We start from the raw sequence: 25,346 nt of genomic DNA, 5'->3' as shown, positions 1-25,346 counted from the left end.
CTGTGAAACATTTCATAACATGGAGGAACCTGGAAGGCATTATGCTGAGTGAAATTAGTCAGTTGCAAAAGGACAAATTTTTTATAAGATCACTATTTTAAGAACTTGAATAGTTTAAACTGAGAAGAAAACATTCTTTTGTGGTTATGAGAGGGGAGAGGGAGGGAACGAGGGGCATTCACTAATTAGACAGTAGATAAGAACTACTTTAGGTGAAGGGAAAGACAGCACGCAATACAGGGGAGGTCAGCACAACTGGACTAAACCAAAAGCAAAGAAGTTTCCCGAATAAACTGAATGCTTCGAAGGCCAGTGTAGCAGGGGCAGGGGTCTGGGGACCATGGTTTCAGGGGACATCTAAGTCACTGGGCATAATAAAATCTATTAAGAAAACATTCTGCATCCCACTTTGAAAAGTGGCATCTGGGGTCTTAAATGCTAGCAAGCAGCCATCTAAAATGCATCAATTGGTCTCAACCCACCTGGATCAAAGAAGAATGAAGAACACCAAGGACACAAGGTAATTACGAGCCCAAGAGACAGAAAGGGCCACATGAACCAGAGACTACATCAGCCTGAGACCAGAAGAACTAGATGTTGCCTGGCTACAACCGATGACTGCCGTGACAGGGAACACAACAGAGAACCCCTGAGGGAGCAGGAGAGCAGTGGGATGCAGACCCCCAATTCTCATAAGACCAGACTTAATGGTCTGACTGAGACTAGAAGGACCCCGGTGGTCATGGCCCCCAGACCTTCTGTTGGCCCAGGACAGGAACCATTCCTGAAGCCAACTCTTTGGACATGGATTGGACTGGACAACAGGATGGAGGGGGATGCTGGTGAGGATGAGCTTTTTGGATCAGGTGGACACTTGAGACTATGTTGGCATCTCCTGCCTGGAGGGGACATGAGAGGGTAGAGGGGGTTAGAAGCTGGTGAAACAGATACGAAAAGAGAGTAGAAGGAGAGAGCGGGCTGTCTCATTAGGGGGAAAGCAATTGGGAGTATGTAGCAAAGTGTATATAAGTTTTTGTGTGAGAGACTGACTTGATTTGTAAACCTTCACTTAAAGCACAATAAAAATTAAAAAAAAAAAAAGAAGTACAAGCACCAGTGCCAAGCGGCTTTTTCCACAGAATCTCAAATGCTTTCAAGGGCTATTGAGGCCTAAGACTTTTTACCACCACCGCACCGCACCACACCGCACCACACCACAAAACTGCTTTACCTTCTGTTTCTTGTTAGCTTCTCCAACGTGTCTTCCATGCACACCCCTCTAAATCTGTGCTTACACTCACCCTTTTCTCTGTTTCCTTCTCTCTTCTGGAGTCATCTCTCCTGATATTTTCTTACACTCAGATTTTCACAAAGCTGAGGGTCATGAGGCACTGCCAGTCATATCTCATTTTCCTTCCTTAGATGAACAGACCAAAGCAGCACACCGGTCATGATCTTGGCTTCATTTTTTATCGGACTCACTTCTAAGTGTCAGACATACATGCAAACATCTAATCAACTAATATTTACAGAGCATTTATTCTGTATATGTCACTATGCAAAGCATGGGTAATTGTTCTAACTGAAAACAGTCTCCTTCCCTGTCATTATTCCTGTATTTTGTATATTCCTCTGGTAAAGTACCTAAAATAGTACTTCCATCATTCTCTATGCCCTTGCCTTACTTTGTTTTTCTTCAGAATACAACGTAAGGTTGTGAAGACTGCTGTTTATCCTTCAGTATATTTGTTTATTGTTTGGCAGGCTTGGACTTAGTACTGAGAGCTAGTATATCAGTTTCCACATCGTACGGTTTTTAGGGACTTTGAAGTGAAATTCTGACCAGCCTTCTGTGCTTACGTTAACCTCTGCATTAGATATAACTTCACTGTATAGAAGGAGCCATAGTGGTGCAATGGTTAAGCACTCGGCTGCTAACCGAAAGGTGGGCAGTTCAAACCCCTCAGTGGCTCCATGGGAGAAGGACCTGGCAATGTGGCAGTCTGTTTCTGTAAAGATTGCATCCTTGGAAACCCTATGGAGCAGTTCTATTCTGTCCTATGGGGTAACTATGAGTCGGAATTGACTTTTGAGCATTTAAGTTGTGTAAGGCACTGTTCTAAGTATGTTATATGTATTAACTCATTTAATCGTCAAAACACTACAATGTAAGTATCACTAGTGTCCCCATTCACAAGTGAGGAAATGGTAACACAGAGAACTTAAACAACTTTCATAAGGTCATAAAGTTAATAAGTATCAAATGTAGGCAGTTTGGCTTAAGATTCTTTAACCACTATCGACAGTAGGCCAAATATTTTCAATGCGTATGGTCACTAATGATCATCTGATAAATAATCAAAAACAAAACCTCATTACTGTGGAGTCGATTCCAACTCATAGCGACCCTACAGGACACAGGAGAACTGGCCCATGGGGTTTCCAAGGTTGTAATATTTACTGACACAAACTGTCACATTTTTTTCCTGTGGAGCAGCTGATGGGTTTGAACTGCTGATCTTTCAGTTGGCAGCCAAGTGATTAACCACTGCACCGCCAGGGCTCCTTTTGATAAAGAAACAGAAGTTGCAGAATATTCCCATTCCTACCATCATGACCTTTATTCTTGTGACTTGCTGACTCAGACTGAGTCTTGAAGGCTGGAGCTTCCAGAAGGTTGGAAGCTTACTTTCCAAACCTTACTTTCCAACAGACATTAACTTCGTTTGATTTTCTACCTAGTACAATTCAGGTAACTGATCTGTTAGGGTTACTTTTTGTCAGTGTTGAATTAGATTGTTTTATAGTATCAGGGCTGATTCACCAATTCAGCATTTTATTTTTTCAGAACTTTTCAAATCACTTAATATTATCACATATAATGCTCACTTACAATTCTAAATGTGGGTTTTTAGAGATAAGGAATTCAAGACTAAGAGTTGATAAGACTTAACACTTTCACTCCTAGAATTAGTAGTATCTTCTTTTTTTTCTTGCTTAGCCTGGTTAGAAGTTTATCGATTTTATTGCTTTTCAAAGAACCAGCTTCTGGTTTTGTTGATTTTTTCTACTGTTTTCGTGTTTTCAATTTCGCCGATTTCTGCTATAATTTTTTTTATTTCTTTTCTTCTGCTTGCTTTAGGTTATACTGCTCTTCTTTAGTTTCTTAAAGCAGAGCCTTAGAATACTCATTTTACATCTTTTTTCCTGTTCTAACACACGCATTCAATGCTATAAATTTTTCTCTAACGCTGCTTTCACTGTATCCCACAAATTTTGATAAATTGTATTTTCATCTTACTTCAAAATACTTTTAAATTTCTCTCAAGATTTCACCTTTGTCTTATGTGTTATTTAGAGTGTGCTGTTTAATCTCCACATATTTTGAAATTTTCCAGCTGTCTTCGGGAAACACTGGTGGCATAGTGGTTATGTGCTACGGCCGCTAACCAAAAGGTCAGCTGTTGAAATCCACCAAGCACTCCTTGGAAATTCTATGGGGTGGTTCTACTGTGTCCTACAGGGTCGCCATGAGTCAGAACTGACTCGATGGCAATGGGTTTGGGTTGCTTTTTTTTTTTTTTAATTTCTGCTATTGATTTTTAATTTAATTCCACTGTGGTCTGAGGACATACTTTGTATGATTTTTCCTTTTTCAAATTTGTTAAGGTGTATTTTATCACCCAGAACATGGGTCTACCTCAGTGAATGCTCTATGTGAACTTAAAAAGAATATGTTTTCTACTGTTGTTGAATGAAGTATTCTAAAAGGCTGATTAAATCCAGTTGACTGATGGTGCTGTTCAGTTCAGCTATATTTGCACTAAAAATCTTCTGCCTGCTGGGTCTATAAATTACTGGAAGGGAGGTGTTAAAGTCTCCAATGATAATAGTAGGTTTGTCTATTTCCCTTTGCAGTTCTGTAAGTTTTTACCTCACGGACTATTAAATCTTCTTGGGGAAAAGACCCCTTTATCTTCACGTAAAACAAAAAAAACAAATTCATTGCCATCAAGTCAATTCCAACTCCTAGTGACCCTACAGGACAGAGTAGAAGGACCCTATAGGGTTTCCAAGGCTGCAATCTTTATGGAGGCAGACTGCTATACCTTTCTTCAGAGGAGTTGCTTCTAGGTTTGAACTACTGACCTTTCAGTTAGCAGCCAAGCGCTTACCCGCTTCACCTCAAGGGCTCCTTATTTTTCTGTAAAGCCCCTCTTCATCTCTGATAATTCTTCTTGTTCTCAAGTCTGCTTTGTCTGAAACTAATATAACTTCTCCAGCTTTCTTTTGATTACCGTTAGCGTGGTAAATTTTTCCCTATCCCTTGATTTTTAATCTATCTTTATTTTTATATTTAAAATGGTTTTTTTGTAGACAATATACAAACTGGGTCTTCTTTTTTATCTACTCTTTCAATCTCTGTATTGTAATTCGTGTATTTAGACCATTCCCATTTAAGTGATTATTGGTATGACTTGGCTAATAGCTACCATAATAGGTAATAATGTACTGTAATCTTTTCCATGTACTACATTTGTTCTTTGTTTTTTAACCTCCCCTTTTTCTGCCTTGTCTGATTTTAATCCAGCATGTTACATTAATTCCATTTGTCCTCTTAGAATATCAATTATACTTCTTTTTTAAAAAATTTAGTGGTTATCCTAGAAGTTTGCAATATAGATTCACAACTACTCTAAGCCCTCTTTCAATTAAGACTTTATTGCTTCATCAGTAGTTGAGGTACCTTATATCACACTATTTCCCAATTCCTCCCTCACATCCCTTATCTCATAGTTGTCAATCATTCCACTTATCCATAAGCTATAATCACCCAATACATTATTTCTATTATGAATTTGAAGAGTTATCTCTATGCTCACAAATTTGATCAACTTAGAGGAAATGGACTATCTTGTTGAAAGGCAAAATATACCAAAACTAACACAAGGAGAAATAAATTATCTCAATAGGCCTATAACTATTAAAGAAACTGAGTCAATAATTACTAATCTTCCAAAAAAGAAAGCACCAGGTACAGATGGTTTCTATTAAGAAAAAAAAAAAATCACACCAATTCACTACAATCTATTCCAGAATACAGAAGCACAGGGAACACTTTCTGTACCATTCTATGAGGCAAGCATTACCCTAATACCAAAACTATATAAAGATATCACAAGAAAGGAAAACTACATACCAATATCCATCATGAACAAAACTTTTAAAATTCTCAACAAAATATTAACCAACTGAATCCAACAATGTGTAAAAAGAATTATATACCACAACCAAGTGGGATTTATTCCAGGTATTCAAGGCTAATTCAATATTTCAAAATCAATTAATATAACCTATCACATCAACAGGCTAAAGAAGAGTGCTTAATCACCGCACCACCAGCGCTCCTTAAGTATCAATCTAGAATTGGCAAATTCATAGAGACAAAGCAGATTAGTGGTTTACCAGGGGTGTGGGGAGGAGACAGTGGGAGTTATTGCTTAATGGATGCAGAGTTTCTGTCTGCAGTGATAAAAACATTTTGAAAATATGTAGCATTGATGGTTACACAACACTGTGAAAGTACTTAATGCCAATGAATTGTACACTTAAAATGGTTAGAAAGGGTATCCAAATTGGAAAGAAAGAAGTCCAACTATCACTCACTATTCGCAGGTATGATCCTATTTAAAGAGAGAACCCCAAAGATGCCGCAAGAAAATTACTAGAATAGATTCAGCAGATTACCAGGATACAAGATCAGCATATAAAAATAAGTTGTATTCCTATACTAACAAAGACAACTTCGAAAAGGAAATCAGGAAAACAATACCATTTATAATAGCCCCTAAAAAAAATTTTTTTTTAAACTTAGGAATAAATCTAACCAGGGATGTAAAAGACCTATACAAAGAAAACTACTGGGTGTTTAAAAGCCTAAGTTAGGTAAAGTACCTCTTCTGCTCAGAAGTGACTCCCATCCAACTCAGAGTAGAAGTCAGAGTCTTTATTATGACCTAAAAGTTCCTACATATGATCACATGAACTACCCAGCCCAGTATCCCTCTAACCTCGTATTCTACTACTATTCCCCTCATCGATCTGCTCAAACTGCACTGGTCTACTTGCTGTTCCTCAAACGCAGGAGGCATGTTCTTACCCCAGAGCCTTTACATTAACAACAACCACCCCCCCCCTCAAAAAAAAAGAAGAAGAAAACTACAAAACACTATTGAAAGAAACCAAAAGACACCTATACGAACGGAAAAATAGACCATGCTCATGGATGGGTAGACTCAATATTGTGAAAGTGTCAATCCTATCCACAGTGATCTACAGTTATAATGCAATCCTGATGCAAATACCAAGAGCATTCATTAACAATATAGAAAAACTAATCACCAAGTTTATACGGAAAGGAAAGAGACCCCAGATAAGTAAAGCATTATTACTGAACAATAAAAACAAAGTAGAAGGCTTCACACTATCTGATCTCTGAACCTACTATATAGCCATGGTAGTCAAAACAGGCTGATACTGGTACAAAGACAGACACATAAACCAATGGAATCAAGGGCCCAGATAAAAATCTACCCATTAACCCCACGTGTCTGTCACTTTGTCATACTGTGGGGGCTTGCATGTTGCTGTGATGCTGCAAGCTGTGCCACCAGTAATCAAATACAGTAGGTTCACCAAGGGTAGACAGGTTTTAGCTGAGCTTCCAGACCAAGACACACTAGAAAGAAGGACCTGGCGGTCTACTTGTGAAAAAAATTAGTCAGTGAAAACCTTATGAATAGCAGCACAACACTGTCTGATATAATGCCAGAGGATGAGCCCCCCAGGTTGGAAGGCGCTCAAAATACAACTGGGAAAGAGCTGCCTCTTCAAAGTAGAGTCGACCTGAATGATGTGGATGGGGTTAAGCTTTCCAGACCTTCATTTCCTGATGTGGCATGACTCAAAATGAGAAGTAACAGTTGCGAACATCCATTAATAATCGGAACATGGAATGTAAGAAATATGAATCTAGGAAAATTAGAAAGCATCAAAAATGGAATGCATAAACATCAATATCCTAGGCATTAGTGAGTTGAAATGGACTGGTACCGGCCACTTTGAATCAGAAAATCGTACAGTCTACTACGCCAGGAATGACAAATTGAAGAGGAATGGCATTGCATTCATCATCAAAAAGAACATTTCAAGACCCATACTGAAGTACAACACTGTCAGTGATAGGATAATATCCATATGCCTACACGAAAACCAGTTAATATGACTATTACTCAAATTTATGCACCAACCACTAAGGCCAAAGATGAAGAAACTGAAGATTTTTACCAACTTCTGCATCTGAAATTGATCAAACATGCAATCAAGATGCACTGACAATTACTGGTGATTGGAATGGGAAAGCTGGAAACAACGGACGATTGGTAGATGGAAAATATGGCCTTGGTGATAGAAACAGTGGTGGATATCACATGACAGAATTCTGCAAAACCAATGACTTTTTCATTGCAAATACCTTTTTTCAATAATATAAATGATGACATATACACATGGACCTTGCCAGACGAAATACACAGGAATCAAATTGACTACATCTGTGGAGAGACATGATAGAAAAGCTCAGTATCTTCAGTCAGAAGAAGGCCAGGGACTGACTGTGGAACACATCATCAATTGCTCACATCCAAGTTCAAGCTGAAGCTAAAAAAAATTAAAACAAGTCCATAAGAGCCAAAGTACAACCTTCAATATATCCCATCTGAATTTAAAGAACACTTCCAGAATAGATTTGACACACTGAACACTAATGACCAAAGACCAGTCGAGTTACGGAATGGCACGATGGACATCATACATGAAGAAAGAAAGAGGTCATTTAAAAAGGCAGGAAAAAAAGAAAAGGCCAAAAGGAATGTCAGAAGAGACTCTGAAACCTGCTGTGGGACACAGAGTAGCTAAAGCAAAGAAAGAAATGATGAAGTAAAAGAGCTCAACAGAAGATTCAAAGGGCAGTTCGAGAAAAAGTAAAGTATTATAATGACATGTGCAAAGACCTAGAGTTAGAATACCAAAAGGGAAGAACACACTCAGCATTTCTTAAGCTGAAAGAACTGAAGAAAAATTTCAAGCCTCGAGTTGCAACAGTAAAGGATTCTATGGGCAAAATACTGAATGACGCAGTAAGCACCAAAAGAAGATGGAAGGAATACACAGAGGCACTATACCAAAAAGAATTGGTTCGTGTTCAATCATTTCAAGGGGCAGCATATGATCAAAAACTGATGATATTGAAGGAAGAAGTCCAAGCTGCACTGAAGACACTGGCAAAAAACAAGGTTCCAGGAATTGATGGAATACCAATCGAGATGTTTCAACAAACGGATGTACCGCTGGAGGTGCTCACCGGTCTATGCTAAGAAATTTGGAAGACAGCTACTTGGCCAATCAACTGGAAGAGATCCATATTTATGCCTATTCCAAAGAAAGGTGATCCAACAGAATGTGGAAATTATCAAACAATATCACATGCAAGTAAAATTTTACTGAAGATCAATAAAAGGCAGTTGCAGCAATACATAGACAGGAAACTGCCAGAAATTCAAGCCAGATTCAGAAGAGGATGTGGAACCAGGGATATCACTGCAGATGTCAGATGGATCCTGGCTGAGAGCAGAAAATACCAGAAGGATGTTTACCTTTGTTTTATTGACTATGCAAAGGCATTGGACTGTGTGAATCGTAACAAATTATGGGTAGCATTGCGAAGAATGGAAATTCCAGAACACTTAATTGTGTTCATGCGGAACCTGTACACAGACCAAGAGGAAGTCATTTGAACACAACAAGGGGATACAGCGTGGTTTAAAGTCAGGAAAGGTGTGCGTCAGAGCTGCATCCTTTCACCACACTTATTCAATCTGTATTCTGAGCAAATAATCCGAGGAGCTGGACTATATGAAGAAGAACAGGGCATCAGGATTGGAGGAAGACTCATTAACAACCTGCATTATGCAGATAACACAACCCTGCTTGCTGAATGTGAAGAGGACTTGAAGCACTTACTGATGAAGATCAAGGACTACAACCTTCAGTGTGGATTACACCTCAGCATAAAGAAAACAAAAATCCTCACAACTGGACCAATAAGTAACATTATGATAAACAGAGAAAAGATTAAAGTTGTCAAAGATTTCATTTTACCTGGATCCACAATCAATGCCCGTGGAAAAAAAAAAAGAAAAAAATTTTTTTTTTTTTTTTTTTAAGGACCAGTCAAAAAAACAAATGACAGACTTGCATTGGGAAAATCTGCTGCAAATGACCTCTTTAAAGTGTCAAAATGCAATGATGCCACTTTAAGGACTAAGGTGCCCCTGACCCAAGCTATGGTGTTTTTGATTGCCTCATATGCATGTGAAAGCTTGATGATAAGTAAGGAAGATGGAAGAAGAATTGACACCCTTAAATTATGGTGTTAGAGAAGAATACCGAATACAGGATGGACTGCCAAAACAATGAACAAGTCTGCCTTGGAAAAAGTACAGCCAGAATGCTCCTTAGAGGCAAGGATGGTGAGACTTCATCTTACATACCTCGGACATGTTCAGGAGGGACCAGTCCCTGGAGAATGACATCATGCTTGGTAAAGGAGAGGGTCAGTGAAAGAGGAAGACGGATTGACACATTGGCTGTAATAATGAGCTCAAGCATAACAATAATTCTGAGGATGGCACAGGATCCAACAGTGCTTTGTTCTGTTTACACAGAGTTATGAGTCAGAACCGACTCAACAGCACATAACAACAGTAACACCTATGGTCAGCTGACCTTTGACAAAGGACCAAAGTCCATCAAATGGAGAAAAGATAGTCTTTTTAACAAGTGGTGCTGGCAAAACTGGATGTCCACTTTGAGAGAATGTTAAGGAACCCCCAAGGCTCCAAAGATGAGAGTTTGAAAAACTCAATGTTCTAAGACATCTTTAATTTACCATTCTGTTGTTTGTCAAGATGCCCTCCATACCCAAAAGTAGTAATGAGATTGCAGGACCTCCTCCAGATTAGCAACACAGTTTCTAAATTAAAATGTCAAGGTGCTTCTTAATGAATGAAGAGTACCATACCATTTCCAAATGGCTAAAGTTTATTCCATTAAAACCCCATGGTGGCGCAGTGGCTAAGCACTCCATTACTCACTGAAAGGTCAATGGTTTGAACCCACCAGCCTCTCCACAAAAGAAATATGTGGCAGTCTCCTTCTGTAAAGATGACAGCATTGGAAGCCCTACCACCAGTATAATGGTTAAGGTTGTTTATCAATTTGGCTGGGCCATGATGCTCAGTGATTTGATAGTCGTATGATGATGTGATCAATTCCATGATGAGATTTGATATTATGTGAGCACCTCCATGATGGGATCTGCTGTGAGTAGCCAATCAGTTGAAAGGGGGTTTCCTTGGACATGCTGCCTGCATTGAATATAAGTGGGTATTCTGGCAAGGCTTGGGGGCTTTTGCTAATTCTGGATCCCGCAGTTGGCTCCTGTTCATCTGATCTCCAATTCATGAGCTAGCAGCTTACATGTGGTCTTGCCTGCCGCTTTGGGATTTGTAGATCTTCACAGCCTGTGAACAAGAGCCCTGCTCTCCGATCTACAGATCTTGAGTTCACCAGCCCCTGTGGCCACTTGCATCAAAAGAAGCCTCTATCCTGACCCACAGACTTAGGACATTCCAGCCTCTACAACCACATGAGCCATTTCCCTGATATAAGCCTCGCTCTCTATATGTATGTATATGCTTCACTGGTTTTGCTTCTCTAGAGAACCCATCCTAAGATAGGCAGTTCTACTCTGTCCTATAGGGTCACTATGAGTCAGAATCCACTCAACGGCAATGAATCTGGGATGTTTCAATGCTTTGTTTTCTTAAGGACATTATGCAAAGTATAACTTAACTTTTTAGTAACTCAGGGCATTCCTTCTGAGTGACAATTACTGGTCTGTACAGGAATATCATGTGCAACTGAAAACTGTTTTCCCATACTCTAAATAAGGCAACATTTAGTGCCTATTTGAGTGTCTTTTTAATTGCTCTGTATCTATCACTATCAGAGAACAGATGTCATTTCTGCTTTCAGTATTCTTGTTCCTAACAGCTTCTTCCCCAGCCCTTTAATCTGTTATTTCTAATCAGCTATAAATTTTTTAAATCGAGATTGTTACCACTGTACCTAAAGTAAGAATAAATGGGCTCTGAATGAAAAGGCATTTGCTTCTTAGTAAAATGAATGTTCTTTAGTACAGTTAAAAAAAAACTGGATGTCCGTCTGTAGAAAAAACCAAACAAGACTCATACCTCATACCATACACAAAAACAAATTCAAAATGGATCAAAGACCAAAATATAAAACCTAAAACGGTAAAGATCATGGAAGAAAAAAACAGGAAAACACCTGGGACCCTCGTGTTGTTGCTGTTGTTAGGTGCCATTGAGTCTGTTCTGACACATAGTGACCCTATGCACAACAGAACGAAACACTGCCTGGTCCTGCACCATCCTTACAATCGCTGTCATGCTTGAGCTCATTGTTGCAACCACTGTGTCGATCCACCTTGTTCAGGGTCTTCCTCTTTTCCGCTGACCCTCTACTCTGCCAAGCATGATGTCCTTCTCCAGAGACTCATCCCTCCTGACAACATGTCCAAAGTATGTAAGATGCAGTCTCACGATCCTTGCCTCTAAGGAGCATTCTGGCCGCACTTCTTCCAGGACAGATTTGTTCATTCTTTTGGCAATCCACGGTATATTCAATATTCTTCGCCAACACCACAACTCAAAGGCGTCAACTCTTCTTCAGTCTTCCTTATTCATTGTCCAGCTTTCACATGCATATGATGCGATTGAAAACACCATGGCTTGGGTCAGGCGCACCTTAGTCAGGGGCCCTCATACATGGCACAAATACAATACAAACCATAAATAACAATGCACAAACACTAGAAAATAAACTAGATAACTGGGAACTCCTAAAAATTAACATGCATGCTCATCAAAAGACTTCACCAAAAGAGTAAAAAGAGAACCTATAGACTAGGAAAAAATCGTTTAGCTACAACATAACCGACAAGAGCCTAATCTCTCAAATCTATAGAATACTTCAACACCTCAACAAAAAGACAAATAATTCAATTTAAAAAATGGGCGAAGAATAGGAACAGACACTTCACCAAAGAAAACATTCAGGCAGCTAAGAGGCACATGAGGAATTGCTCGCGATCATTAGCTATTAGAGAAATGCAAATCAAAATTAAAATGAGATACCATCTCACCCCAATGTTACTGGCACTAATAAATAAAAAAAAAAAAACAGAAAATGACAAATGCTGGTGAGGTTTTGAGGCAATTAGAACTCTTATGCACTGCTGGTGAGACTATAAAACGGTACAACCACTATGGAAAACAATCTGGCTCCACCTTAAAAAGCTAGAAATAGAAATATCATATGATCCAGCAATCCCACTCCTAGAAATATATCCTAGAGAAATAAGACCACCACATGAATAAACATATGCACTCGTGTTCATTGCAGCATTATTCACAAAGATGGAAACAACCTAAGTGTCTGTCAACAGATGAGTGGATAAACAAACTATGGTACCTACACACAATGGAATACTACACAATAAAGAACAGTGATGAATCCATGAATCATCCCACAATATGGATGAATCTGGAGGCATTATGCTCAGTGAAATACATCAATCACAATAGAACAAATATCATATGAGACCACTATTATAAAAATCCAAGAAAAGGTTTACACACAGAAAAAAAACAATCTTTGGTGGTTAGGAGGTAGGGAGGGTGGGGAGGATAAATCACTAACTAGACAGTAAACAAGAGTTACTTTGGTGAAGGGAAAGACAACACACAATATAGGGAAAGTTAGCATAATTTGACCAAGGCAAAGTCACATAACACCTTGAGGGACTAGGTTAGTGGGGCTTAGGGCTGGGGACCATGGTCTCAGGGAATATCTAGGTCAATTGGCATAAATAACATAGTTCATGAAGAAGATTTTTCTACATTCTACTTTGGTACAAGCTTTCCTAAAAGCTTGGGACTGGCCATCTAAGATACATCTAATGGTCCCAGCATGTTTGGAGGAAAGGAGAACAAAGAAAACCAAAAATATAGGGAAAATATTAGCCCAAAGGACAAACGGACCACATGAACCATAGCCTCAACCAGCCTGAGCAAAGGAGAACTAGATAGTGCCTGGCTACCACCACTGACCACTCTGACAGGGATCACAGAGCTGGAGAAAAATATAGAACAAAAGTCAAATTCACAAAAAAAGACCAGACTTATTGGTCTGATGGTGACTGGAGGAACCCACCGCCCCTCTGCCCAGACTATGGCCCCCAGACAACCTGCTAACTCAGAGCTGAAGCCATTCCCAGACCCACCTTTCAGCCAAAGATTAGACGGGCCTATAAAATAAACAACAACACATATCAGGAACACGCTTCTTAGTTCAATCAAAAAGCAAAGATGAGAAGGCAGGAAGGGACAGGAAATCTGAACAAATGGACATGGATAACCCAGGGTGGAAAGTGAAAGAGAGAGAATGCTGACCCATTGCAGGAATTGCAACCAATGTCACGATACAATTTGTGTTTAAAATTTTTGAATGAAAAACTAATTTGTGCTATAAACTTTCACCTAAAACAACATTTTTTAAATGGTTAGATTTTTTTTAATCAGGAAATTACAGTAAATTAAGAATATAAAATATTAGTAAAGACATGGCACCAAATTTTTTATGGGATGTGTTTGTTTTTGAAGAGATAGAAGACACAAAAAGTTGAAGAAGAAACACCTTTTTCAATACCTGTGATATACAATGAGGAGATACAAGGACAGTATACCCAGAAAATATGAGCAGATACTAGAATCAGAAAATTACATTAAAAATGTATTATATATTTATGCTCCAGAGGCCTGAGAAAGTTGACATTTAATTAAGCTAGGAAACCTTATCATTGATTTGTGGCTCAGAGTCAAGTGCATATAAACCTTGAATACAAAGTTAACCACACCATTATTTTTCATGCTAAAGCAATTGCCAAGAAATAAAATCTTCATATGAGTCTTCTGTTTAACAAGTAAACTATTTTCTTGAAATCAGAATCTGTGGTTTTTTTAGTAATATAGGAAAATGAAGTTGAAGACTTTATTGTGAATATTAATGTTTTTACTAGGACAACAGGCTAAAATAAAGTAGAAATATTTCAGTAAAGATACCCAAAAGAGCTTAGTTCAAAGCTATAAGCAGTTTCTAATTAAAAGATTACATTTTTAAAGATTTCCCAAAATATATAAAACAACACTGACAAAATTGATGGGAGAAGTAGACAATTCTACAATAATAGTTAACAACTTCAATGCACCACTTTCAATAATGGATAGAACATCTAGAAAGATCAATAAAGAAACAGAGGATCTGAAAACACTATCAACCAACTAGACCTAACAGACATATACAGAACACTCCACCCAACAACAGCATAATATACATTCTTCTCCTGAGCACATGGGTGATTCTCCAGGATACACCATACGCTAGGTCACAAAGCAAGTCTCAATAAATTTAAAAAGATTAAAATCATACAAAGGATCTTCTCTGGCCACAATGTAATGAAACTAAAAATTAATAGCAGAAAAACTGGAAAATACACAAGTATGTGGAAATTAAACAATACACTATTTTTTCCAATTGCCCAAATCTAATGACCACTTTCTACAAATACTCATGTCACATAGCCTCATTTGATCCTGTTGTGAACAGGACTGCGTAGTGGTTGAGTACTTGGCCTTTGTTAGAAACCTGGATTCAATCCCAGTTCCTATGCTTACTAGTCACATTGAGACTGGGCTTTTTAATCTATAAAATGGGGATAATAATAATAAATAAAACGTACACAAAGCATTTAGCGTAGTACCTGGCACTCAACAAACACAGCTATTTTCATACTATGTTTCTTTTTTTTTTTTTTTAGCCTTTACTTTCTACACATGGCTTTTGTGACACCATGCTTTTAGGAGCTTCCTCCTACTTCTCAGGAATCTTCTTTGTTGCAATCTTTCTATGCTTTACTGGATGTTATCCTTCACAGAGTCACCTTTGGACACTTCCTTTTTCACTCTATATATGCTGGATCAAGTACAAACTCTGTATCTAGGTTCTATCTAACCCGCCTCCACCACTTCCTAGCTAAGTGACCTTGGGCAATTAATTACTTGATGCCTCAATCTCCCTTCTGAAAAAGTAGGTTTAATAACCATACCTACCTTATATGTTTTTAACAAATGTTTTAGAGAGAGAGCCCTGGTGGCGTACTAGTTAAGAGCTCAGGCTGCTAACCAAAAGGCTGGCAGTTTGAATCCACCAGGCACTCCTTGGAAACCCTATGGGGCAGTTCTACTCTGTCCTATACGGTTGCTATGAGTCAGGATCAACTCAGCAGCAATGAGTTTTGTTTTTTGTTGTTGTTGTTATGTATCACTTAGAACACTGACTGGCATAGTAGGCACTCAAATGTTTATTATTACTATTCTTTCTACTGCGTCTGCTTCTACTACTGCTACTACAGCATAAAAAAAAAAAAACCAAAGCTCTTAATATGCTCCATCTCCTAAGCATATTTAGAGGTTTACATACATCTACATTGTACTTGGAATTTCCTTTCCACCATCTGACAGTTTGCAAAGTAAGAATTACCATCCTCCTCCAGACCTCTGATGCCATTGATGGGCTTACAATCAATATGTTGCAAACCAGTTAGTTAACCTTTGTTTTCTTTATATACAAATGTTTAGCTGTGAAATACTGAAGAAAAATATCGATTTAAACTGATCTTTTTGACAAGCATTCTATTCCTATAGAAGTAATCTGTTAAAGAATTTCATTCTTAATTTAAGCGAGAATGATACCTAAATACTGACCAATTCATTGAGTTGTATCCTGATAGCCTCAGCATATTCAGGAACGGTCAAGAAAAAAGATACAGACAAAATTAAAGTGAACAAAGGGTTCATTCACAAGTATTTCAGCAACTGTTCTTTTTGAGGTCTGATACTTTTAAAAATAAAAACCCTAACCACCCCTACAAGGAAAATAAAAGCTACAGAAAATAACTTCTAGAGGAAAGAAATAAAGGTAATGCTTTTTGAAAAAGTTATTTACACTTAGGAGGCACTGAGTTTGTGTTAATGGGGAGGCACAACTCAGAGAAGGAGGGCAACAATGGTTGCACAACTCGAAGAATATAATCAGTCACTGAATTATCCATGTAGAAACTGTTGAATTGGTTTGCTGTGTATATTCTCGACAACAAAATAAATTTTTTTAAAGTTATTTATAATATAGGACAGAAATCCTGGTGGCATAGTACTTAAGAGCTAAGGCTCCTAATCAAAAGGTCAGCAGTTCGAATCCACCAGGCACTCCTTAGAAACCCTATGGGGCAGTTCTACTCTGTCCTATAAGGTTGCTAAGCGTCAGAATCTACTCAACAACAATGTTTTTTTGTTGTTGTTGTTGTTGTTTTATAATATAGGACAGTCCTCAGAAAGTCCTAGGTCATAATACATGTAATACTGTGTCAAACTATCAGATGCAGAGTTTGAAGAACACATCTGAAATTCAGGCTAAATTCACGGACTATGCTTTATTCATCGAACTTCCGAAGGACACATAACCAATTTCTTCAGCCTCTCTACATATAAACAGCAACAGTACAGCTCTTTAGAGTTTATCAAAGCCTGGTGGCACAATGGTTAAGAGTTATGACTGCTAACCAAAAGGCCACCAGTTTCAATCCACCAGCCACTCCTTGGCAACTCTACGGGGGATTCTGCTCTGGGCCGCTATGAATCAGAATTGACTCCACAGCAATGAGTTTTTGGTTTTAGAGTTTATGACACATTTTCAAATATTCAACCCTTACAACAGACCTGTGAAGACAGTATTTCAATAATATTCATTCAACAAGTATTTATTTAGACCCTACTCTGAAAAGAGCACTTTACTGGGTGCTGAATATACTTGTCATAAACAAAGTAGACATGTTCCCTCCCCTCTTGAACTAGTTAAGAAGTCAGACAAATAATGAAGAAACAAATGAAGGGAAGGATACATGGCATGGGGGCAAGAAGATGGGAGAACCTAACTTGATAGAGTAAGTAAGGATTGCCTTTCCAAGGAGGCAGCATTTGTTAAGATCTAGAAGATGAGCAGGAAAAGCAAACTGTGCAGAGTCAGGCAAAAAAAGGAACAACGTGTACAAAGACCCTGAGGAATTAAAAAACTTGATGAGTTAGAAAAGCTCTGACCAACAGAAATACAAGCCAAGCCATATAACTTATTTTAAAATTTCTAGTAGCTACATTTTAAAAAGTGAAATTATAATATCTTTATTTAACTCAATATATTCAAAATATTTCAAAAGATAATGAATATTAAAAATTCTTAATAAAATACTTCACATTCTTTAAGTATCTGAAACTCAGTGTATATTTTACCCTTACACCACATCTCAAGTTGGACTAGCCACATTTCCAGAGCTCAGCATTCACATGTGGCTAGTGACCTCCCTATGGAGCAGCACAGACTAGAAAAACTAAGAGGCCATTATGCCTGAACTTTAGTAGGTAAGGGCAAGTGTAGAAAGAGAGGAGACTAAAAAAGTCGACTAGAGTCCAATCATGAAGGGTCTTACAAGAAACGAATTTGGAATCTATTTGGAGTGCAACTAGAAGCCACTTAGGGTTTTAAACATGGGAATATTATCCTTCTGTTTTATGGGGCCCTGGTAGTGCAGTGGCTAAGAGTTCGGCTGCTAAGCAGAAGGTCAGAAGTTCAAATCCACCAGCTGATCATTGGAAACCCTATGAGGCAGCTCTACTCTGTCCTAGAGGGTCACTATGACTTGGAATCAACTTGACAGCAACAGGTTTTTGTTTTGTTTTATAAAAATATGATCTTTTCTGTTTTCTACTCTCTGCATAAACAATAGAGTGTAGAAAGCAAGAGCAGAAGCAGGTAGACTAGGCAGGAGACTGTTTAGATATACAAAAAAAGAAAAAAAGAAAAAAACCAAACCCACTGCCATTGAGTCTATTCTGACTCACAGTGACCCCAGAGGGTTTCCATGGCTGTAAATCCCTATGGAAGCAGACTGCCACATCTTTCTCCTGTGGAGCCATGGGTGGTTTCGAACCGCCAATCTTTCAGTTACCAGTCAATCGCTTTAACCACTGCACCACCAGGTTTAGGATAGTGGGGGCAGCAGACAAAGAAAATTAAATGTGTGTAAGATAATATTCTGCCACACATCTGCCAATTTGTTGTACTGTGGTGGTCTGTGTGTTGCTGTGATGCTGGAGGCTATGCTACAAGTATTCAAATGCCAACAGGGTCACTCATGGTAGAGAGGCTTCAGCAGAACTTCAAACTAAAACAGACTAAGAAGAATGACCTGGTGGTCTACTTCTGGAAAAACTGGCCATTGAAAACCTTATGAATAGCAGCAGAACATTGTCTGATATAGTGCTGGAAGATGAGACCCTCAGGTTGGAAGGCATTCAAAATATGACTATGAAAGAGCTGCCTCCTCCAAAGTACAGTCAACCTTAATGACATAGATGGGGTAAAGGTTTCGGGACCTTCATTTGCTGATGTGACACAACCCAAAATGAGAAAAAACAACTGCAAACATCCATTAATAATCAGAAGGTGGAATGTACAAAGTTAGGAAAATTGGGAAGTTGTCAAAAATAAAATGGAATGCATAAATATCGACATCCTATGCATTAGTGACCTGAAATGGACTAGTATTGGCCATTTGGAATCAGACAATCATATGGTCTACCATGTCAGGAATGAAAAAACTGAAGAGAAACGGCATCGCAATCATCACCGAAAAGAACATTTCAAGACCTATCCTGAAGTACAACACTGTCAGTGATAGGATTATACCCATATCGCTACAAGGAAGACAAGTTAATACAACTATTACTCAAATTTATGCAACAACCACTAAGGTCATTGATGAGGAAATTAAAGATTTTTACCAACTTCTGCAGTCTGAAGTTAACCAAGCTTGTGATCAAGATCACTGGTGATTGGAATGCAAAGTTGGAAACAAAGAGGAAAATATGTCCTTGGTGACAGAAACGATGCCAGAGATAGTATCACAGAATTTTGCAAGACCAATGACTTATTCACTGCAAATACCTTTTTTCAACAACACAAACAGCGACTATACATGTGGACCTCACCAGAGGAAAACACAGGAATCAAATCGTCTACATCTGGGGAAAGAGACAATGAAAAAGTTCAGTATCATCAGTCAGAACAAGGCCAGGGGCCGACTGCAGAATAGGCCATCAATTGCTCATCTGCAAGTTCAAGTTGATGCTGAAAAAAATGAAAACAAGTCCACGAGAACCAAAATACGGCTTTGAGTATATCCCACCTGAATTTGGGACTACCTCAAGAATAAATTTGATGCGCTGAACACTAATGACCAAAGACCAGATGAGCTGTGGGATGACATCAAGGACATCATCAATGAAGAAAGCAAAAGGTCATTAAAAAGACAAGAAAAAAAGACAAAAATGGATGTCAGAAGAAACTCTGAAAGTTGCTCTTAGATTTAGAGTAGCTAAAGCAAATGGAAGAAATGATGAAGTAAAAGAGCTCAACAAAAGATTTCAAAGAGCAGCTCGAGAAGACAAATTAAAGTATTATAATGAAATGTGTAAAGACTTGGAGTTAGAAAACCAAAAGGGATAGACACACTCGGCATTTCTCAAGCTAAAAGAACTGAAGAAAAAATTAAAGTCTCAAGTTGCAATACCGAAGGATTTGATGGGCAAAATATTGAACCACAAAGGAAACATCGAAAGAAGATGGAAGGAATACACAGAGTCACTATATCAAAAAGAACTGGCCAATGCTGAACCATTTCAGGAAGTAGCATATGATCAAAAACCAATGGTACTAAAGGAAGAAGTCCAAGCTGCACTGAAGGTATCGGTGGAAAAACAAGGCTCCTGAAAGAACACCAATTGAGATGTTTCAACAAATAGATGCAGCACTGGAGATGCTTACTCTTCTATGCCAAGAAATTTGGAACACAGCTACCTGGCCAACCGACTAGAAGAGATTCATATTTGTGCCCATTCCAAAAAAAAGTTATCCAACAGAATGCAGAAATTATCAAACTATCATTAATATCACACACAAGCAAAATTATGCTGAAGACAACTCACAAACGGCTGCAGCAGTACATCAACAAGGAACTGCCAGAAATTCAAGATGGATTCAGAAGGGGATGTGGAACGAGGTATATCACTGCTGATGTCAGATGGATCCTGGCTGAAAGCAGGGAATACCAGAGAGATATGTACCTGTGTTTTACTGACTATGCAAAGGCATTCGAATATGTGGATCATCACAAATTATGAACAACATTGCCAAGAATGGGAATTCCAGAACACTTATTTGTGCTCATGCACAACCTGTACATAGACCAAGAGGCTGTCGTTTGAGGAGAACAAGGGGATAATGGATTCAGGAAAGGTGTGCGTCAGGGATGTATCCTTTCACCATACTTATTCAATCTGTATGCTGAGCAAATAATCCGAGAAGCTGGACTACATGAAGAAAACTAGGGGATCAAGATTGGAGAAAGCCATATTTACAACCTGTGATATTCAGATGACACACCCTTGCTTAATGAAAGTGAAGAGGACTTGAAGCACTTACTCATGAAGATCAAAGACTACTTCCGTATGGATTACACTTCAACGTAAAGAAAACAAAAATTCAAGTCTGTTTTGGAAGAAGTACAGCCAGCATGCTCCTTAGAAGCAAGGCTAACAAGACTTCATCTCATGTACGATGGACATGTTAGAGGGAACACACCAGTCGTTGGAGAAGGACATCATGTTTGTTAAGGCAGAGGATCAGCAAAAAAGAGGAAGACCCTCAAAGAGAACAACTGACACAGTGTCTGCAGCAATGGGCTCAAACATAGCAACGATCATGAGGATAGTGCAGGGCCAGGCAGTATTTCGTTCTGTTGTACACAGGGTTGTATCTGTTGGAACCGACTCCATGGCTCCTAACAACAACAACAAGATAATATGGTGGAGGTGGAAACAAAATACTTACCGATGAAACGGATATAAGGAATGAAGGAGAAAAAAGAATCAAGGGTGAAATCTACCCTGCTTTGAGTAACTGGTGACGTCATTTACTGAGACCAGAGAAACTGATATTTTGTTATTACTGTTTGGCAAAAGGTACTGGAATTAATGGAAATGAATTAGGAATGTTTTTCCAGTAAGAAAACAGGTTCAAGAGAGGTTGATACTTATTTCAATAAGTGCCAAAAGTGAGACTCACAGATATTCTCAATTAGGTATAGTATCTTCTGCAGTACTATATTATCTCTCCATAGTCTATAAATAAAAAGAATCCATTAGGATATAGTAAAACTGCCTACTGCTACATACGCCAGCAAAATTCTCAATTGGAAGGCATTTAGGTCTTTTATTGTTCTCTCATATTTTGAAAGATGAAAGAAAAAAATTAGCTTCAATTAATATGCCTAAAAGGGAGTCTGAAATTGAAGACTTCTAGAGAAAATATTCTCTCCAAAGCCAAGCCCTAGAGAACAAAGACAACTATATCAAATAAAGCCAAATGCCATGGCTTCAAATTCAGTGCATACTCCCACAGCCAAGATAGGTAGCATTATTAGTTTAGAAGGTTATTATAATATTCTTCAGAAGAAACAAGGCGGTCCTCAAAATGTTATCTAACAATAACTCCCAAGAATCTGAATATTAAATCCCTGAAGTTGGGCAGCCTAAGTTTTTGTTTTTCTTAAGTTCTTTACCTCCTCTAGAACACTATTAATTTCACTCAAGAAATACAGAAGTACTTATTAAGCGTATGTCTAGGGCTAGGCAAGTTCCCTGGATGGCACAAACAGTTTGCACTGATCATTAACCTAAAGATTGCTGATTCAAATCTGTCCAGCAGCACTGTGGAAAAAAGGCCCAATAATCTGCTTCTATAAAAATTACAATCAACACCATTACTCACAATAGCCAGAAGATGGAAAGAACCTAACTGCCTATCAAAGGAGGAATGGTTAAACAAACTATGGTACATACACACGATGGAATACTACACAACATTAAAGAATAATGATGAATCTGTGAAACATTTCACCACTTGGATGAACCTGGAGGGCATTAGCTGAGTGAAATAAGTCAATCACAAAAGAACAAATATTGTATGAGACTACTACTATAAAAAGTCGAGAAAAGGTTTACACACAGAAAGAAACATTCTTTGATGGTTACCAATGATGGGAGGGGAAGAAAGGGAAAATCACTAACTAGACAGTAGACATATATTAACTTCAGTGAAGGGAAAAGCCATACACAATAAGAGAGAGGTCAGCATAACATAACCAGGGCAAAGGAAGACAATGGGAGGAATACAAAAGAGGAAACAACGGTAAACACTATTACACACACAATCCTGCAATAACAGCAATAACCCATTGCCATTGAGTCGATTCCAACTCATAGCAACCCTATAGGACAGAGTAGAGCTGCCCCATAGATTTTCCAAAGAGTGCCTGGTGGATTCAAATGCTGTCCTTTTGGTTAGCAGCCTTATAGCTCTCTACCACTACATCACCAGGGTTTCAATAACAGTAATAACAAACAATAATTCACAAGTGGATACACAGGTAGATATGTAAACTGAACAGGTGTGGGATGACGTATAGAAGTACACCCATGAACATATACAGGTTTAGCAGAGTATACTTCTATATATGTATTTGTGCTGCAACTATATCCATGTATATACTGGAACACACAGGGGGCAAAGTTATGAAAACTGCTTCGCCATAACCAAACACCTTGAAGGACTGGGTCACTGAGTTTGAGGGCTTAGGACCACCATCTCTGGGACATCTAGATCAATTGACATAACACAGTCCATAAAAACACTGTTCTATATCCTACTTCAGTAAGCAATGTCTGGGGTCTTAAAAGCTTGTGAGTGGCCATCTAACATACAACAACTGGTCTCGAGTGAAGAAAATCAAAGACTCAAGAAAACAATTAGTCCAAAGGACTAATGGGCCACATGAACCACAGAGCCTCCACTAGCCTGAGACCAGAAGACTAGATGGTGCCCAGTGGAAAGGTCCTGTTGAGAGTGGGAGAAAAAACGTAGAATAAAATTCAAATTCATAAAAAAGACCACACTTACAGATCTGATAGAGACTGGTGGAACTCCCAAGACTATAGCCCTTAGACACCCTTCAAACCTGGAAGAGAACCCACTCCCAGAGATCACCTTTAAGCCAAACAATACACAGGCCTATAAAGTGAATAATGCCTGTGAGAAACATGCTTCTCGGAACAATCAACCATATGAGACCAAAAGGACAGCATTTGCCTAAAAACTAAGTTCAGAAGGCGGGAAGGGGCAGGATAGATGGGCGAATGGAAACAGGGAACCCCGGGAGGAAGCGGGTAGAGTGCTGTCACATTGAGGGAATCAGAACTAATGTCACAAAACAAAAGGTGTATAAACTGTTGAATGGGAAATCAATTTGCTCTGTAAACTTTTACCCAAACACAATAAAATGTTAAAAAAAAAAAAATTATAGCCTTGGAAACCCTATGGGGCAGTTCTATGAGTCTGAATCAACTTCTTGACAATGGGTTTTTTACAGGTATTAATCAGTGTCGACTATTGTAACAAACTTCAAAATATCACAGCTTCTAACAGTAAATAAAGGTCTATTTATCCTTTATATCACAGTCTACTGTCTTTCAGGGAAGAGAGGTATGCTCTGCTCCACAGTCATTCAGGGACTCAAGCTTCCACCTGTAGCTCTGCCATCCTCTAGGGCCCTAGGGCCCTTCTTCACAGGATCTTCCGCCCACGTTCCACTGTCCAGAACTCAGTCACATGGCTCCACCTAGATGAAAGAAACTTGGAAATGAAGTTCAGCAATGTGCCAAGGGAGAAGAGGAAAACACGGACATTGATGGGTACATTAGCACTCAACTACCAGCCAAAAAGTTGGTGGTTCAAACCCACCCAGAGGTACCTCAGAAGACAAGCCTGGCAATTTGCTTCCAAAAAGTCACAGCCTTGAAAACCCCATGCAGCAGTTCTACTCTGCACACATGGGGTCACCGTGAGTCAGAATGAACTTGACAGCAACTAACAACAATAACAGAAGTCTCTGACACGCCTAGACTGTAAGACACAATAAATGGCTTTATACAACCATGACAAAAGCTCAGGTGGTGTAAATGCATCTAAACTTTCCAGGCAAGATACTGAAACTATTTATGATCATCAAATATTTGAGCCTTTACTGGATGAACTCCTGAAGCTATTGCCCTGAGATAATCTTTAAACGTTAAACCAGAAATATCTCCTGAAGTCTTCTTAAAACCTAACAACAGTTTAGCTTAACTAGTAAAGAATGTCTGCCTTGAGCATTATGCTCTCTTAGGAACTATCTATATGGGACCAAACTGAAAACAGCAACTCAAAAGATTGGATAGGAACCTTAAGGGGCAATGAGTTTATGTTAACGAGCAAGGAACAACTCAGAAAAGGAGGGTGAGACTGGTTGCACAACTTGAAGAATGTAATCAATGTCACTGAATTGTACATATAGAAACTGTTGAATTGGTGCATATTTCCTGTGTTTACAGCCAAGAAAACTTTACGGAGCAGTTCTACTCTGTAACACATGGAGTTGCCATGAACTGGAATCAACTCAACAGCAACGGGTACGATCTGGTTTCGGTATCGGGCTAAGCACTGAGTGGAAAGATGACAACATGGTTGCTGCCCTGCCCTCAAGTAGCATGGAGCAAGGAAGCGTGGGGAGACAATTAGGGAAACAATTAGAATGTAGCAAGTGCTACAGAAGTATGTGCAGGATAATATGGGAACACACAAAGAGGGAGCAACTAATTCTGCCTCTTTTGAAAGGAATAATTGGTTCCAAGGTACTACGGAATAGCTTTGGTCTCAGAGACAAAAGACTGTAGTAGCTAATCTGTTTTCTTCTCATTCCATCACTCCCATTCTTATCATCCTTCACTGTCCTTCTTGTCCTGCTAATATTTCCCCTGTCCTCACAAACACCTAGTTGTTCAATGACTTCGATCAATATCTTAATTCCTCCATTTATT

At 38.8% G+C, this 25,346-nt stretch overlaps 1 protein-coding gene across 8 annotated transcripts in view; it reads right to left on the bottom strand.

Moving 5' to 3' along the window:
- EVI5 (ecotropic viral integration site 5) overlaps positions 1-25,346 on the bottom strand; it is a 261,524-nt gene that overhangs the window by 207,125 nt on the left and 29,053 nt on the right. The gene's annotated exons all lie outside the window — the stretch shown is intronic.

The sequence above is a fragment of the Elephas maximus genome, chromosome 3 (genome assembly GCF_024166365.1).
Source record: "Elephas maximus indicus isolate mEleMax1 chromosome 3, mEleMax1 primary haplotype, whole genome shotgun sequence".
Taxonomy (NCBI): Eukaryota; Metazoa; Chordata; class Mammalia; order Proboscidea; family Elephantidae; genus Elephas; species Elephas maximus.
Note: the sequence above shows the minus strand (reverse complement) of the source record. Positions and strands in the feature narration are given on the sequence as shown.